We start from the raw sequence: 17,009 nt of genomic DNA, 5'->3' as shown, positions 1-17,009 counted from the left end.
GCATTTCGAGAGCATTTCGGGAGGCCCTGGATGACCCCCCGCCCTGGATAACCCCCCTCGGACTGAATTGTGAATGATGGAGATGTGGAGTCTTGATGTTTAACTGGGAGAGTTTTCTGTAGATTCGGAGGGAAGTGGAGGGTAGATTTCTGCAGGACCATTGTTCAAACATTGGTCGCCAAGCCCGCGCAATTAGAAGCTGTTTCACCCTCATGACTTGGGAGTGCAGTCGAACCTTCCCGAAGCATTCAGCTCTAACTCCGGGGAAGTTGATGGTGACTATATCTTAGTGCTGGATCTAAATAAATTCTCCTCTTTCCCACTGTCTTCCTTCACGACCTCCTGGTTTAGGGTTGTAGGGCTGTCCCCCATCTGTGGTAAACATGAGTGGCAGCCGGGTGGGGAGTGAATCCTCTATGACAAGCGTTCACTCCCCTCATCCTGACCAGCAAGCAGCCAAAGCTCCCTTAACACCTCATCTCCCTGGGAGGAGTAGGGAATTGCGCTGTTCTACTGACTTCTCCAACCTGGGTGAGCTCACTGGAGCCACCATGTCACCACCAACTGCTACGCTGTGCCTCAGGCCTCTCAGGATTCTGACATTTGCGTCGTAGTTGGGGATTTTGCGGAAAATTCTTTGCATTAAGGCCTCTCCTGTGCAAGCAGGTTCTATCTAGCACTTGGATATGTGTCCACGATTGGAAGCAGTAGAAGGACTGGGAAGTAGTGCAGGCAGGTCTTGCACCACGAGGGGCCCTTGGCATCTCCCTGTATGGGCGCCCCTCCCCGCCCTCACCCTCCCAAAGCTTGATGGAGGCTGCGGAGCGGGAGGTGGTGCCGGCCTGCAGAGACAGGCCTGAGCTCTATGGCTTGATTCTTGGCCTTCACAGCCTCCCAACCCCAAAACCCCACAGTGGTTTCTTGTTTGCACATGCCGGCCAGCTCCGGAGAAATCCTGTCTGGAGAAATAAAAATATAGCTTGGTTTACACCAGCTGTAATCAGTAGCTGGTAGAAAAACATCATTGAAATGTGAGCTTTTGGGTTTTATCTTGGTTTCTTTCTTTTTCTTTTTTTTAAAGCACCGTTGGAAAATGCAACATTTTATACACTTCAGTCTTGAGTTCTGAAGGAGGCAAAAATACAGGCAACACACAGGGATGTTTGTTGTAGGCCAGACGAGTCAGGGGTTTATGAGATCACAAGCTGTCAGAATGGTCTGTTGTTAATCCTAATACAAATTGTGCTTCTGCGTTGGCTGTTTTTACGTGAGCGACAGTAGAGTGTTTTCTCCGAGCCAGACCAAAGATGATTAATTCCAACTCACAGGCTCTGCAGACATGTGGGTGCAATGTGAACCCATCCTCACCCGCCCCCCCACCCTCACTAAATGTCTTTTGAAATCTGCTAACTTGGGACAAAGTTCTTGTCTTTGCTGGAACATGAATGTTAAAGGTACTCATTTCAGATCCTCGTGCTTGCCTCACTATGAGTAACCGAAGCCTTGGGCTGCAGAGGTCATGTTTTGAAAGGACTCAGTCAAGTGTAGAAACAAAAGTGATGGTTTTCTGGATTAAATCTGTGGGCTCCTCCTCTTTCCTTCCATCTCACGAGCTACTTTCACAGTGGACGGAGTCTGCCTTTTTGAGGCCTTATTAGAATAATCACTTCTTAACCTCAAAAAGAACCGTCAAGCAAAAGCACACTTTTTAATGAAATATTAACTCACCACTGTTTGAAACGAGCTTCAAAATACATATATAAACATGTGAATATCTTTCTGCAAACATACCATTTATTTCATGCTTTTATCTGATTGTGGAGCAGTATTTACACAGCTCTCAGAATAGTTAATTACACTATATGCGAGTACATTGCACAAATATGAGCTCAAATTACAGACAAGATATAAAATATAATTATATATAGGTGCAGTTCAAATTTGTTTTCTGCTGTTGCTAGTGAAAATTCACTTTACTCTTTGCTGGCCACAAGGATCATGATGAGCACTTAGTTTTACTGAAGAACTGGAATACCAAAGCCAGTAATACTGAAACATTTACTCCAAGATAATTATCTTAATATGGATGTTTACTTATTTGGGATCTTTGCAGAAAATGCCATTTCTCTCAGAAGATGCCATTTCTCACGTATACTTGGATATTTTTTTAAAGAGTGAATCACAAACCAGGGGAAAAAAGCGTATTTCAAAATTTCCAATATGTTTTATCAAATGATGCCACAACTCAGAATTTACATGTTATTCCTCAGACTTAGAATACTGGACAAAGATTTATGTACAAAGATTATGCCCATGGTTTAGTTTACGATAATGAAAAATGGGGACCAAAATAAATATTTTGGAAAAATCAACAAGGTACACGAAAATGATGATATTAATGAATGATTAATCACATGGAAATGCTCATAAGATGATCGAAATAATCAGATCATGCATTAGCTTGTATGTTATAGTCCAGATTGTGTTTTTTAATATGTGTAGAAAAATATTGAGTAACTAGAACATTAGGAGTAGTGGTATTTTGGGTTGGTAAAATTGTGATTATTGTTTTCCTTTTTATGCTTTACTGAATTTTCTAAATTTTCTATACTGTATGTATGTTAATTCTACCTTCAGGAAAAATACTTTTTCAGCAAAGGAAAGCCCCTGTTTAAAAAAAAAAAAAGGTTTATGCTTCACTAATTCTTTTTTTAAAAAATCCGTATTTATCCACTTTGCCAGTTGGATGGACGTGATACTGTTATTTCTATTCATTTACGTATGTTGTAAATTCCCCCCTGCTTTAGGAGATAGTTCTAAAACCCACACCTCTCACTCACTCTCTTCCTTTCTTTCTCCACATCCTCTTTTCACTTCTCTTTAATCCCCATCAAATTTCAGCTAAGACAGTGACAAGAACTATCAATAAATTTTCTGCCAATATTTGCACCAATAACCCAGAGAAAGTGTTTAGAATCTTCTCTGGGTCATGTTCTTGTATTATTTCTTTGATCATTTCTTCTTTCCTTTTTCTTTTCTTTCTTCTTGTCTTTCTTTCTTTTTCTTTTTCTTTTTTTTTTTTACTCTCTGGAACTTCATCATGTATTGGACCTTCTGGATTGCTTTTTAATTTTTAAAGTATCTATTTCTGGGTTGAAATAACCAGAACTTACTTTGGTCATGTCTATTATCTTTTCCTAATCTCGTTTCTCAAAGACAGGATCTCTTTGTCTCTCTCTCTCTCTCTCTCTCTGTTTCTCTCTTTCTCTTTCCCTCTGTCTCTGTGTCTCTGTTTTTGCTATTTTTTCATAGTACCTAACACTGTGTCTCCAACATAACAATGTTTAATAATCATTAAACACGGCAATTATCAAAGTTCAAGCCAAAAATATGTTTACTTGATTATCAGCTCCAGTGGAGAGAGCATTAGCAAAAATAACACCGAGCTGTTTTTGAGATCAAATAGAAGAACCGGAAAGACAGGTCTAAAAAGAATCCTTTGATAGGAGGTGGTTATCTTGAACCAATAGAACAACAATGAGATTGCTGGGACAGCAAACTCAGTCTCTGTGTCTGACAAACAAAAAAAAATAATGGAGCAACTATGAAAGAAGTAAACCAAAAGCAAATGGCTGTCTGCGGGTCAAGGAAGGTTACAGGGATACCCAAAGCCTAAAAAATAATTCCTACATGGAATAGTGGAAAGTGAATAATTTCCAAAACGTGATGTTAATTTTTAGGATTACTGTCATAGGATTAGCTAAATCATAGGCTACTGTGCTACTTTATTCTTTACATATGTGTTTGCTATGTGTGGCTGTTTGTATCACGATGAGAACACGTATGCTCATATTTTATCGAGTATTTTCCTCTTCCAGTTTTATTTTTTCTAAAATGTGTTTGGGTACCATGTGAGGTATATTATTATGAGCTTTTCGTAAAATAAAATCCCCACAAAAAGAACAGAGCTCCAGTATTCACAGCCATCTTGGAAATCTCTTTGAAGATGCATTTTTCTTAACTTTAAAAACCTGGAGCTCCTTTGTTTAGTTTCCTTAAAATAGATTGTTTATCTCATTCAAATAATACACGACATAGTTTCCAAAATTAAATCAGACTGCAAGGCTTTTGAGGAGAGTCCTCTGCTTCATCCCCTCCATTCTTAAGTTGTTTTCTCTTATTTTATCTCCATCAACTGCTGTTCCTCAGTTTTTCAGTCATTCCATTCTGTTGAAGATGAGGATTTAACCTGCTTATACTACTGCTCCACAAACAGACATAACCCCCCACACACGGTCTCTTTATTCCTCCCCTGAACTCTCAGTATAACTGGATATATCACAAATTATTATTCTAAAGTATTCCATATTTACGTGAGTGATTTTTGCATAACACACCACAATTCCATTATGTAGTATACTATGGTTATATTTCCTTTCTTGCGCAACTTTTTGTTTTCCTTGGAATTAATAATAGCCTCTTTTTTTTTTAATTTTTATTTATTTATGATAGTCACAGAGAGAGAGAGAGAGGCAGAGACACAGGCAGAGGGAGAAGCAGGCTCCATGCACCGGGAGCCCGACGTGGGATTCGATTCCGGGTCTCCAGGATCGCGCCCTGGGCCAAAGGCAGGCGCCAAACCGCTGCGCCACCCAGGGATCCCAGCCTCTTTTTTTTTAAATTGGTGTTGTCCTTACACCTACCTACCTTCAATCCATCCTCAAACTTGTCTGACTCTGTAAAACTCGAGATATGGTCAAACATCAAATAATCTATTTTTCTTATTTTTTCTTTCCTATTTTTCTCTCTTCCTTTTCTCTCACTTCTCCCTCTTTCTCTTCCTTGATCTTTTTTACTTTCTTTCCTTCAGTGTCTCTCCTGAGGGTTTATACCCTCTTGCTCCAGTTTTATCTACAGTTTTCTTGGTCTGTTACTTAACTGAAGTACTGCAACTGCTCCTCACTATTATTCTTGGAATGTTTCACCCCGCTCCATGTCACATTACCTGTTTTCTTAATCCCTCCACCTCTTTCTTGGCTTAGTCCCTCAAGTTGCTAGAGCACATCCTCAGTGCTTCTTAAGAAAGGGTGCTCAAGAGAGTTTTAATGGAAGCTATTTTTGAAAAGAACTTTACATTTCATTGACAATTAACCAGATGTAGAATTATAGTTAAGAAATATTCAGTCAGAATTACAAAGACATTTCTTCAAGATCCTATGGCTTTCATACTATTGAAAAATCTAGTGAAATTTGGATCCTCCTTTTATGTGTGTGACTTGTTTTGTTCTTTTTTTTTTTTTCACTCTGAGAGCTTTTCAGATCTTCTCTATAATCCTGAAATTTAATAACAGCATGCCTTAATGTTGCCATTTTTCATTCACTGTGTTCTGGTATTATGAATTTTTTCTTTAAAAATCTGGAAAAATGTCCTTAGGATATGTTCTTGTATTATTTCTTTGATTATTTCTCACTTCCTTTTTCTCTATTTTTAACTTTCTGGAACTTTTACTCATCCTGTATTGGGCTTCCTGGATTGCTCTCTAATTTCCAAATCTTTTCAATGTTCTGTATCTTTGTCCTTTTGTTCTATGTTCTGTAAGATTTCCTTAACTTTATACTCCAACTCTAAAATTAAATATTTCAGTTTATTCATCACATTTCAAATTTCCGTAAGTTCTTTCTTGTTCTCTGATTTACGCTTTTTGATCTAAGGATATTATCATTGAAATTAAATTCATTAAATTAAGTAAGTTTTCTCATGCTCTCTGCTTTGTCTCTGTTTCTCCCAAGCACCTTTTACCCATATGCTCATTTGATTTTTCATTCTTTCATGTTAGAAGCTGTTCTCAAAAGTCTAATTATTTTAAGAATGAGATACAATATAGCTAATTAGTTACTCTGTGTGCTTAGACAGGGCTTGTCGTATGTGGGGCTTTGCTATAGAGGGATTGGGCCAGAACCCAACCATTTTACTGGGTGTTTGTAGGAACCCCCCCCCCTCAAATGGTTAATCAGAAAAGATTCCTTCAGTCTCAATACTGGAAGTTGTAAGTCTGGAGGCTGGCTTTTTGGAGCTGAGCGGAGGAAGGGTGTTGGTAGGTGGTTGTGGTTGTGATGGTCTCATTAAATGCTATGTAGACTTTCATTCAATCACCCTGATCCTGTATGGCTCCTCGATTCACCCTCAACTATGACTGGGATCCGGGATTCCAAAGACTTGTGGCTTAATCACTCTGTGAAGTAGTACAGCTTCCTTCTTCCAGTCTGGGGGAGTGTATCTAGTCCACTTCTTAATTAAACAGGACTTTAACCAATTTTCCTTTTGTGCACCCCACCTCCCACCCTGACATTTAGAGGTCCTTCTAATTTCTGAGAATTTATAGCATTCTTTGGCTTGAATCATCTTGCTTTATTTTTGGCTTCCCCTACTGCAAGCTTAGATTTAGCTTTTCTAAGCTGCTAATTGTTTACCACTCAGCCATCTGATTTTCATCTTCCAAAATTTTGTTGATACCTCCAATTGCTACTGCTATCTCCCATCCTCTTTGTTCTTCAATGTTTAATCGTTTTTATCTCTTTATTTTCATTGTAATGGGGCACTGAGGGAAACCAAGATAAATGGGGGTGTTCAGCCTACCACAGACTCCTTCAGTGACTTTCAACATTTTTCTATCTGAATATAGAATATTGTGTAATATTAAAGTTCATGTTTTTTAGCGAATTTCACATTATCACTTCTAACAGTTTGGGCTTTCATAGGGCTGATTTCATAAAACCTAAAGTGCTCCCTTGCTATAAACTTTACGTATGTCAAATACATGTGTTCAAAAGGACAGCAGTGTCCACATGATCATCGTCCCTCTTTAAAATAAGATCGTATGATTATAGCCGTTGAATATTTTTTAGAATCTTGAAAATATTGACTTACCTCAAAGGACTATAAAAACAATTTAGGTTCCATGACCCTGACAAAGCCAATAGTATCTGGCCACTTAGATGCAAGGTAAAATATTGACAGAACACTCATCACTGACTGAATTCAGGGCCTCCCAGCTGAGGGGAAAGCAGTGGGCAGACATGCTACAAAAATCCAGGTAATAAACGAAATGTTCATATTGATGGGTGTAATAAGTCATTTCCATACACACACTGGCATATTTTGAAAATCCTGATTGATATTTCTGTCAAAGTATTAGAAATATGAGGCTAAGGGTAAACAGCAGAAAAGGAAAAGTTTTAGGAATTTGTTTTATGATACATTTGTGCAAGAAAGAGATTTCAATTAGCGCCCTATGAGAAGACCTTTTAAAGGTTTCATGGGACAAGAATATTCTTGCCTAATTAGAGAGCTTACACCCCAACAGCCAGTGGTTCTAAAGCTTTTGTGGGTCTAAGAATCACCTGGGGCAGTTATTCAAGATGCAGATAATCAGATTCTACTGCCAAATGCTCGGAGTCAGTAGGTCTGGGGTGGGCCCCGGGAATGTACATTTTAATAAGGCCACCACTGCTACTGTTAGAAAACAGTATGGAGAAATTGTACATAAGATAACTCTGAATCTGCAGTTAAAGCAACCTATGCTTATTTCATGCTCCACATTTGTATGTGCTTAAATATGGCAGTTATTGTCTGTGGAACTATAAATTTTGTAGGGTCTCAAACTTGTATTGTTTCAGGTAAGATGGAAAAATTTAGGTTTACTCTGCAGTTAATGGATTTTTCTTAGGATAGAGTGAAATTTTTTAAGAGATCAAATCCTGTGGACTCTAGCTGTGTTTTGTAAATCGTAGAATTTTTGTTGCTGTTGGCTTTCTTAATAGGACAAAGCAATCCATCCTCTTTTCCACCCCCACCTGCGTTTCCACCAGGGTGAAGCGTGGAATTTCCCTGGTCTCTCCAAGAGATGGTTGGCTGTCCATTCTCTGCTTCAGGACCAGCTGAGGGCATGGCCTCGTGTATGCTGCCCTGCTTTCCTCAGGATCTATGGGGAGAGAGACTGCCACAGAATGGAAGTGCATGCATTAAAGGAAGCACACTTAGGCTTACTTAGGGCCTCTTTTGGGACATCCCCTTAGGGCAAGACTGCTTGCAGACACAACAGTGTCTGCAACAGACTGCTTGCAGACACAACAGTCCCATCTCTGCTGTTCCGTATTCTGACGCTGTTATATCAAGGATAGGATTCAGGCACCTTTCCCTAGTGTTCCTGAGCTTTGAGGAGGTGTTGGAAGCCTAAGTTCATTCTACTTCCTGGGTTTGAGATTCCCTTCCTTTCAAGGTCATTCACTGCACCCAAAGCTCCTGCCCAATGGCTCCCAATAGATATCCAGTGCGTTTACACATAAGCGAGTAGGTCTAGCTTTGTTTTTACCCTAGCAGGAGCCTATCAGCCGAAGGGTCTGTCACAAGTGTGGAAAATTGTGAAACTTGACCAAGCGTACTTCTCCCTGTGTATATTCACCTCTAAAATTCCAAATGCTGTGGACTAAAAAGAGATACTAGAGTAATAGCATCTACAGTGTCCTACGATGTGCATTCTGGTCAAGGATAAGGAGACACACAAGGTCAGTCAAACCAGGCAGCCAGTGGTCAAGTACCACCTTCCTGATTCCTACATTAGGGACTACGGGCAGAGAGGAGGCAGCGGTCAGTACAGCCTGGAGAAGAAAGAGCAGCTTCCACAGAGATAAGCTTTGAGACCAAGAATGACTGGGAGTTAGATCGGATGGTGAGGGGGTAGAAAGGCGTTCTGGTTCCAGCAAAGGGTTGTTCCTTAGGTGGGCAATGCAGATGATGACCAGGCTGGAGAGAGAGGTTCCTGTTGGGGAGCAGTGAGGTGAAATGCAGGGAAGAGCAGTTAGGGGACTTTCTACTATTTCGAGTTTGAGTCAGTAAGAGTCTCTATCTGGATGTGTCTTTTACAATTTAAAGGAAAACAGGCACAGCAGCAGTTAAAGGAAAGAAATAACAGAACTTGGTGATCGACTATATGAGAAGAGGAAAGGGAAATGAGTCAAATATTTATCTATTTACTTGGTTATTTATCTTAAAGATTTTATTTATTTGAGAGAGAGAGAGAGAAAGAGCATGTGCATGCACATGGGCAAACGAGGGGGGAGGAAGGAGGGAGAAGCAGACTCCCCACTGCACAGGAGGCCAGACGTGGGACTGGATCCCAAGACCCTGAGATCATGACCTGAGCCGAAGGCAGACGTTTAATCAACTGAGCCACCCAGGCACCCCATGAATCAAATACTTACGATCATAAGATTAAATATTGGGATGGTGTAATTGTTTCTGAAAGAGGATGAGCAGGTCATGTATAAATCTAAATATCATCTTATTTGTATTTAAAAGCAATTCCAACACTTGTTATTGTTTACCTTCTTCTGATTCATATTTCTCATTTGTTGAGGTACTTGATCCAACTCAGCAAAAGGTGTGAAGCAAGCTTGTAGCAATTTTTTAAAAGTTTGTGTTAAATTGATCCTCAAATAGCTACTCCTGTTTTAGAGTTGGGTTTTTTGGTTTTGCACGTTTTTGTTGTTCGATAAATTCATATTATTATGAAAATGTTTGTTTTTGTTTTTTATTTAGAGTAGTAACAGACTATCATATATTCCTTTTGCTTAATATTTCTATATTAAGGATTTACTTGGTCACATCTTATCTATTAAAGAGCCCCCGCTAAAGAGGGTCACTATGCAAGAGGAGCAGGGTTCCAAGTTTTATTTATTTATTTTTTTAATTTAAAAAAAATTTTTTTTATTTATTTATGATAGTCACACAGAGAGAGAGAGAGAGAGGCAGAGACACAGGCAGAGAAAGAAGCAGGCTCCATGCACCAGGAGCCCGACATGGGATTTGATCCCGGGTCTCCAGGATCGCACCCTGGGCCAAAGGCAGGCGCCAAACCGCTGTGCCACCCAGGGATCCCGGGTTCCAAGTTTTAAAACATATTATGTCATCCTTCATTAACTATTTATAGCAACTCTCAGCTTTTCTAGAGGTTATAAAACTCTTTGGGAAAAAAATGCTATTTTCCTATACAGATATTGTATTATATCTTGGTTCCTGAGCAAGTTTCTATGGAATTAATCTTTTTTTATGACACCAAATGGCTTGCATCTGACCCAATGCATAAAGAATCAAAATACCTTTCATGTTAGCTAGATTTCCAATACACTGTCATGATTAGTTAATATGATTCATGAGATTACACAGGTTACCTATACGTTTTTATTTACTAAACAGTAAATATTGACCCCAAATAGTATCAAAACTGATAACTCCCATTTATTAACATTGTGATTTCCTAGAAGAGGTTTATAAACATACTTGCATCCTCTAATTGCTTTTGCATCTGAGATGTTTGAAATTTTATTTGAGCTGCTTTTGTGCACCAGACTCTACGCAGTTCATACAAAGGACATTAATGGGCTTATTAAGCCAAGAACTACATTTGGTGCCAAACCGAAGCTCTGCAGTGGTGCAAGGAAAATGAGGGTAGAAAGCGGCACATCTCAGGCCATCACTAGTTTTACTGGTGCCTTGGTACGAATTAAGGAAAAGGCACCCCCTCTGAGCAGATGGACTGCAGCCACAGCCCCGCGGGTGTCCCAGGTGTGATGGCCACCTCCCTGCACCCTTGGCTGCACACCGCTGCATTATCCACATGCTGTGCACGCATGGGGAGGGGCTCTGGGTGCACCTGCTCATTCCCTAAAAGCTGCTAGGTACAGCGCAGAGAGTCAGCTCCTCAGGTCGGTACAGTGAGAACATGAGTTACATGTGCCACATGGTGCTCTGATGTGCTCGTGACGTGGCCAGTCAGGGCCCGGAGCATTACGCTGTTGGCTGAAGAGTGACTGAAGGTTCTGGAAACTGAAGATTCTGGATAGCGGTTGATGTCTGCATTAGAACAGCCTGCATGACGGACAGTGCTGATTTCAGCATCACCTATTAGTAAGACTTTTGTTAATGTGACAGAAAAGCCCAGAGCAAAGACCTGGAAAATCATTAGGCCTTTGCGCCCCTCTCAGAGCAGCAAATCTAGAGTAGCACAGATCCAACAGAAATATGATGCAAATCAGAAATCCAAGCCATGGAATTTAGAAATTTTCTTTCTCTCTGTGTCTCTCATGAATAAATAAATAAAAATCTTAAAAAAAAAAAATTTCCATTGGCCACATTAGAAAACGCAAAAAGCAGGTGAAATTAATTCTAATATGTTTTGGTTTAACCCAATATATTAAAATGTTATGATGTCAACATGTAATCAATATAAAAATTATTAATGAGATGGTTTACGTTCTTTTTTTTTTTTTTTTCCATACCAAGTCTTTGGAATCCGATGTGTCTTTTATAGTTAACAGCACAGCTCAGTTTGGAGCGGTCATGCTTCAGGCTCTCAGTGGCCGCATGTGGCTAGTGAGTGGCCACTGCGCTGGACAGGGCAGGTCTCAGAGCAACAGAAAAATCTGTGTTCAGGAGGGCAATCAGGACCGGAGGTGAAGCAAAGTGAAAATATGTTTTTTGCTGTTTTGAAACCTCTGACTGTCTACATCATCTTTTAAAAGTTACATAATCCTCACCAGGACAGAACGGATGAGGGCTTCCTGGTGCCCTGCACTGGCTAGGGAGGCCCTTCACGGTGGCGCTGAGCCCGCTCCTCTGGACAACCTACACACAGCAGGTTTTGTGCCCTCGTCATTAGGATTTACCTGATCTGTGTGGCCTGCCGCCTTCAGGTACTTTCACAGCCATTTGTGTGTCCTGCGGCTGCTGATCAGGAGCTGCCCTGATGCCTCCATATCCTATCATCAACATGGAACATTTGTGAGCAGCGCTGGAGCCATATAAACATCCCGTGGCGGGGTCAGGAGCACCTGACCCCCTATTAACATGTCAATGAGAGTGGCTGGTGCTCTGGGCTTGTTTTCTAGGGCTTTGATGAGCTTCATTAATTATGTAGAGAAAAAAAAAAAGGTGTGCAGCTGGAGAAGAACCCACTTAGCTCCACGTGAGCACGAATAATTGGACAGTTGGCAGAGTGTTAAATTGGTGGTCTAGTGAGAGCAACTCGTGAATAAACACAATTCCCCAAAACAGCACAAAGCAGGCCCAGTCCTTCCATTTGCAGGACTCTCTCCCACCACTCCCGCCTTCTGGACTGGAGAACTGTCTGGGTATGAGCTACTATGAGGTGGGGAGACGGCAAGGACTGAGTCTGAAGCTCAGACAAATATCCAGATCCCTCCACCACTTCCTTACCTGTACAACCCTGGGCAAGTTACCACCCTCTTTGAGCTTTCGGTGTCTCATCTAGAAAACGGGGATGATAATAATAGGATTATTATGACAATTTTGCGTCTTAAATGATGTAAAGCATTTAGAATAGTATCAGACCCACCCATAGTGGGATTTTTAAAATTATTATTTAAAAGATTAGTTGTGGGATGTCTGGGTGCCTCAGTGGTTGAGCATCTGCCTTTGGCTCAGGTCGTGATCCCAGGATTCTGGGATCGAGTCCTGTATCAGGCTTCCCAGGGGAGCCTGCTTCTCCATATGTCTCTGCCTCTCTCTGTGTGTGTCTCTCATGAATAAATAAATCATTTTTTAAGAAATAAAAAAAAAACATTAGTTGTATCTTATGCTGTTCATACCTTTTTAATCTCTAGGAGAATATAACTCCAGTTTTCCTCTAAACGAGCTTTAGTCATTCACCCATTCACACATTCAACAGATAGTTTTTTAAGATTCATCTATTTATTTTAGAGAGAGCATGTGCGAGAGTACAAGCAGGGAGAGGGCCAGAGGGAGAGAATCTCAAGCAGACTCTCTTCTGATTGCAGATGAGACTTGGGGCTCAATCTCATGACCCCGAGATCATGACCTGAGCCAAAACCAAGAATTGGACACTGAAGCTCCACCAACTGAGCCACCCAGGTGCCCCTCAACAGACATTTATTATGTGTCTAAGATGTCTAGGCATTGGGTAAACAAGGAGAGAAAGAGCCTGGGAGAAACACGGTATCATATGTGAAATTATATAGAGAGGAGCTGCAAACAAAGTAATAGAAGTGTTTTAATGTTCTCTTATACATGCCAACTGTTAGCAAGTTTTCAATGCTCATAAAAAGAATTTTCTTTCATTCCTGGCTATGCCAAGATTATTCCTCCCGCATTTACCTCTGTTTAAATAAAACTTACTTATTTGCCATACTTTATTTTTTTTTTAAAGATTTTATTTATTGATTCATGAGACACAGAGAGAGAGAGAGAGAGAGAGAGGCAGAGACACAGTCAGAGGGAGCCCGATGTGGGACTCGATCCCGGGTCTCCAGGATCACATCCTGGGCTGAAGGCAGCGCTAAACCGCTGAGCCACCTGGCTCAGCCATACTTTAATATACAGTATGAAAATGCCACCTCTTTTTGTTTGTGTTAAATGAGATTAAACAACAAAACATCTCAACAGAAAATCTAGCCACCCCTTACCCTCCAGGTCTCCTAGACTCTATGAGGCCTTTCAGTGTCCACAGTGTTTTTGGAACCTCATTATATGAGAAAAATCATTTGTCTGTGTCAAAATCAGAAGCCAAAAAGGAAGGCAGGATTTAGGTTAACTGAACACTTAACAACATCTAAACTTTTCATGTATTAGGAGCAGGTAAACAAGTATTCCCAAAATAATGAAAAACTATTATTACTTTCAATTTGTTCCTCTCTTGGCGGTATTTAGATTAAAACAGGCATTTTAGTAAACTTTTAAAACTTAACTCCAAGCATTTGTTCTTCTAATCCATGAGCCATGGAATGTTTTTCCATTTCTCTGTGTCCTCTTTAGTTTCTTTCATCAGTGTTTTATAATTTTCAGAGTACTGATCTTTTACCTCTTTGATTAGGTTTATTCCTAGATATCATATGGGTTTTGGTGAAATTGTGAAGGGTATCGATTCCTTGATTTCTCTTTCTGTTTCTTCATCATTGGTGTATAGAAATGCAACAGATTTCTGTGTGTTGATTTTATATCCTGCAACCTCTGTCAGTTCTAGCACATTTTTAATGGAGTTCTTCAGGTTTTCTTTTTTTTTTTAATTTCACATTTTTAAAAAAGATTTATTTATTTAAAAACAGATTTATTTATTTGAGAGAGAAAGTACATGAGTACGCAGAGGAGGAGAGGGAGAGGGCCATGGGGCTTGTTCTCTGACCCTATGATCATGACCTGAGCCAAAGTCAAGGTACTTAACTGGCTGAGCCACCCAGGTGCCCCTCAGGTTTTCTAAATAAAGTACGTCATCTGCAAATAGTAAAAGTTTGACTTCTTCTTGCTGCTTTCGATGCATTTTATTTCCTTGTGTTGTCTAATTGCTGAGGCCAGGACTTCCAGTACGATGTTAAATAACAGTGGTGAGAATAGACATACATCCCTGACGTGTTCCTGACCACAAAGGAAAAGTTCCCCGTTTTTCCCCATTGAGGATGATGTTAGCTGTGGGTTTTTCATATATGGCCTTTATGATGCTGAAGTGTGTTCCCTCTAAGCTTGCTTCATTGAGGGTTTTATCATGAATGGCTGTTATACTGTGTCAAATGCTTTTGAAAGGATCGTATTCTGATGAGCACTGGGTATTGTACGAAAGTCTTGAATCACTAAATGCTACACCTGAAACTAATATTAGACGGTATGTTAACCAACTGGAATTAAAATGAAACTTAAAAAAAAAAACTCTAAAATAAACCAGAGTTCTGTTGGAAAATTTGCTGTATTAGTAATCAATTGCTATGTAACAAATTGCACATTTAGCAGCTCAAAATGCCATTTATTTTCCACATGGGTCTGAGGAAATCCAGGGGCAGCTCAGCTGGGTGCTCTGGGTCAGAGTCCCTCATGAGGCCGCCATCAGGTTGTCAGCTGGGGCTGCAGTCATCTGAAGGCTCGACTGGGGCTAGAAGGCTTGCTGCCTGGGGGAGGGGGCTCCCTCACCTGGCTGCTCACTGGAGGCCTCCATCCCTACCATGTGGATCTCTCCACGGGGCCCCTCAAGCGTTTTCATCACGTGGCAGTGGCTTCCCCAGAGTGAGTGATTCGAGCAAGCTCAAGGAAGAGGTCACAGCGCCTTTTAGGACGTGGTGCTGAAGCCACACACATTCATGTATTCATCATTCTGTTTATTTGGAGCAAGCCATTTTGTCTACTCGTGCTCCAGGGGAGGAGAATTAGTCCTGCCCTCTGAAGGGAGTGTCAAGAATTTGTGGACCTGTGAACTCTAAGTCCCACGTGAGGCTTTCGACTTTTCATAAAGGACTTAAGTGGTCTTGGCACAGAGAAGCTTGGGATGGGAAGAATCGGGTGGCAGAGAAGAGCAGACCCCCGTGGGGGTACGTGGATGAGGGAGGTGCACCCGCTTCAGAGAGGGGGCTGGGGTGGGGGCAGAGGGAAAGAAGTCACAGACCCCAAGCACGCCGGAAATTGGCTGCTTCTTGCTTTGCAGCCTCAGACCGGATTATCCAAACTATGCCTCGTGGCAGAGAACCAGGGTCGAGCTCTGCAGTCACGTGTGGAGGAGTCTTTGCTTTTGTTTAACTAGAAAAAAAACATTTTAGAGGACCTAGCATCTGAGCTGCTCTCTTGTCCACACCAGACCCAACACTGTTAGTTATGTGAGTTGGTGTCTTTTTTTTTTCAATATTTTATGTATTTATTCCTGAGAGACACAGAGAGAGGCAGAGACACAGGCAGAGGGAGAAGCAGGCTCCATGCAGGGAGGTCCACACGGGCCTCGATCCCGGGACCCCGGGGTCACGCCCTGGGCTGAAGGCAGATGCATAACTGCTGAGCCACCCAGGCATTCTCCATGCTATCTCTCTCTCTCTCTCTCTCTCTCTCCTTTTTTTAAAGATTTTATTGATTTATCTATGAGAGACCCAGAGAGAGAGAGAGAGAGAGAGAGAGAGAGAGAGGCAGAGATACAGGTGGAGGGAGAAGCAGGCTCCGTGCAAGGAGCCCCATGTGGGGAGCCCCATGCAGGCCTCGATCCCGGGACCCCGGGGTCACGCCCTGGGCCGAGGGCAGACATGCTGCCGCTGAGCCCCTCAGGAGCCCCAGTTATGTGAGTTCTCACCTCTGCTTTAGGAATCCTCTGCCTCACCTTTGCACTTGAAGGCACTTCCTGCCTCAATCCTGTTTCTTCTCTGGTTCTGCGTGTGTTGCCCCTGCGCAGTATTTCCCCCCGAGAGCCAGCCTTGCGTGCTGGGTGCGGCAATCCCCCCAAGTTCTCAGCACCTCCTCCAGTCCCCCCGGCCTCCCTCGTACCACTCCGGGAGCGGCTGTTCGTCCCTTCCGATTATTGAAGGTGTGGGGGCCCGAGCCCTGGGGCCCACGCTACCCCCTTAGTCACCTCTCTGCACATCTGTATTATTCACAGCAAGATGCATGCGTGTAAATCCTTTCAGTCCTTCAGGCTTTTCTTTCCGTTTCCCCTTCAGATGCGAATCACCTAGCAACATTTATTGAGGTCCCGTTGCAGCAAGCTACATGCCCATTACTGTGAGCCTCACAAAAGGATGTAAAAGGCCTGGTCCCTGCCCTTAAGAAGTTTATCCTCTAGTAAAAGCTGGATCTAAAATAATTTTTAAATAATAACAGCATACAGGCTCCTATTTATAGCTGTTAGGGTGATACATTGTCCAGGTTACAACAATCCCATTCTTTTGTACACCTTCTAATTGAAAAAACTGGCTGTCTTTTGGATTCAGTAAATGCATGTGCCTTGACGAGAAATCCTGCTACAAGAAAATCATTTTGTGAGACTGACTTCCTGGTATCATAAACACATTTCATCCACTGCAGTGAAAATTCAACTGTGTTTTTGAAATCAAAATAAATAAGTAAAGCATTCGTTAATAATCTAAAACAGACACACCTTATTAATATAATAAATAATTAGCTACCGCTGGTAACCAAGCAAGGCACAAGCAGAAGGATAATTTATTAACATCCT

General features: G+C 41.4%; 1 protein-coding gene across 3 annotated transcripts in view; it reads left to right on the top strand.

Annotated features, from left to right (window-relative positions):
* Positions 1-17,009, top strand: part of MAML3 (mastermind like transcriptional coactivator 3) — a 404,413-nt gene that overhangs the window by 237,083 nt on the left and 150,321 nt on the right. The gene's annotated exons all lie outside the window — the stretch shown is intronic.

Source organism: Vulpes lagopus, chromosome 6 (genome assembly GCF_018345385.1).
Source record: "Vulpes lagopus strain Blue_001 chromosome 6, ASM1834538v1, whole genome shotgun sequence".
NCBI classification, from domain to species: Eukaryota; Metazoa; Chordata; class Mammalia; order Carnivora; family Canidae; genus Vulpes; species Vulpes lagopus.
Note: the sequence above shows the minus strand (reverse complement) of the source record. Positions and strands in the feature narration are given on the sequence as shown.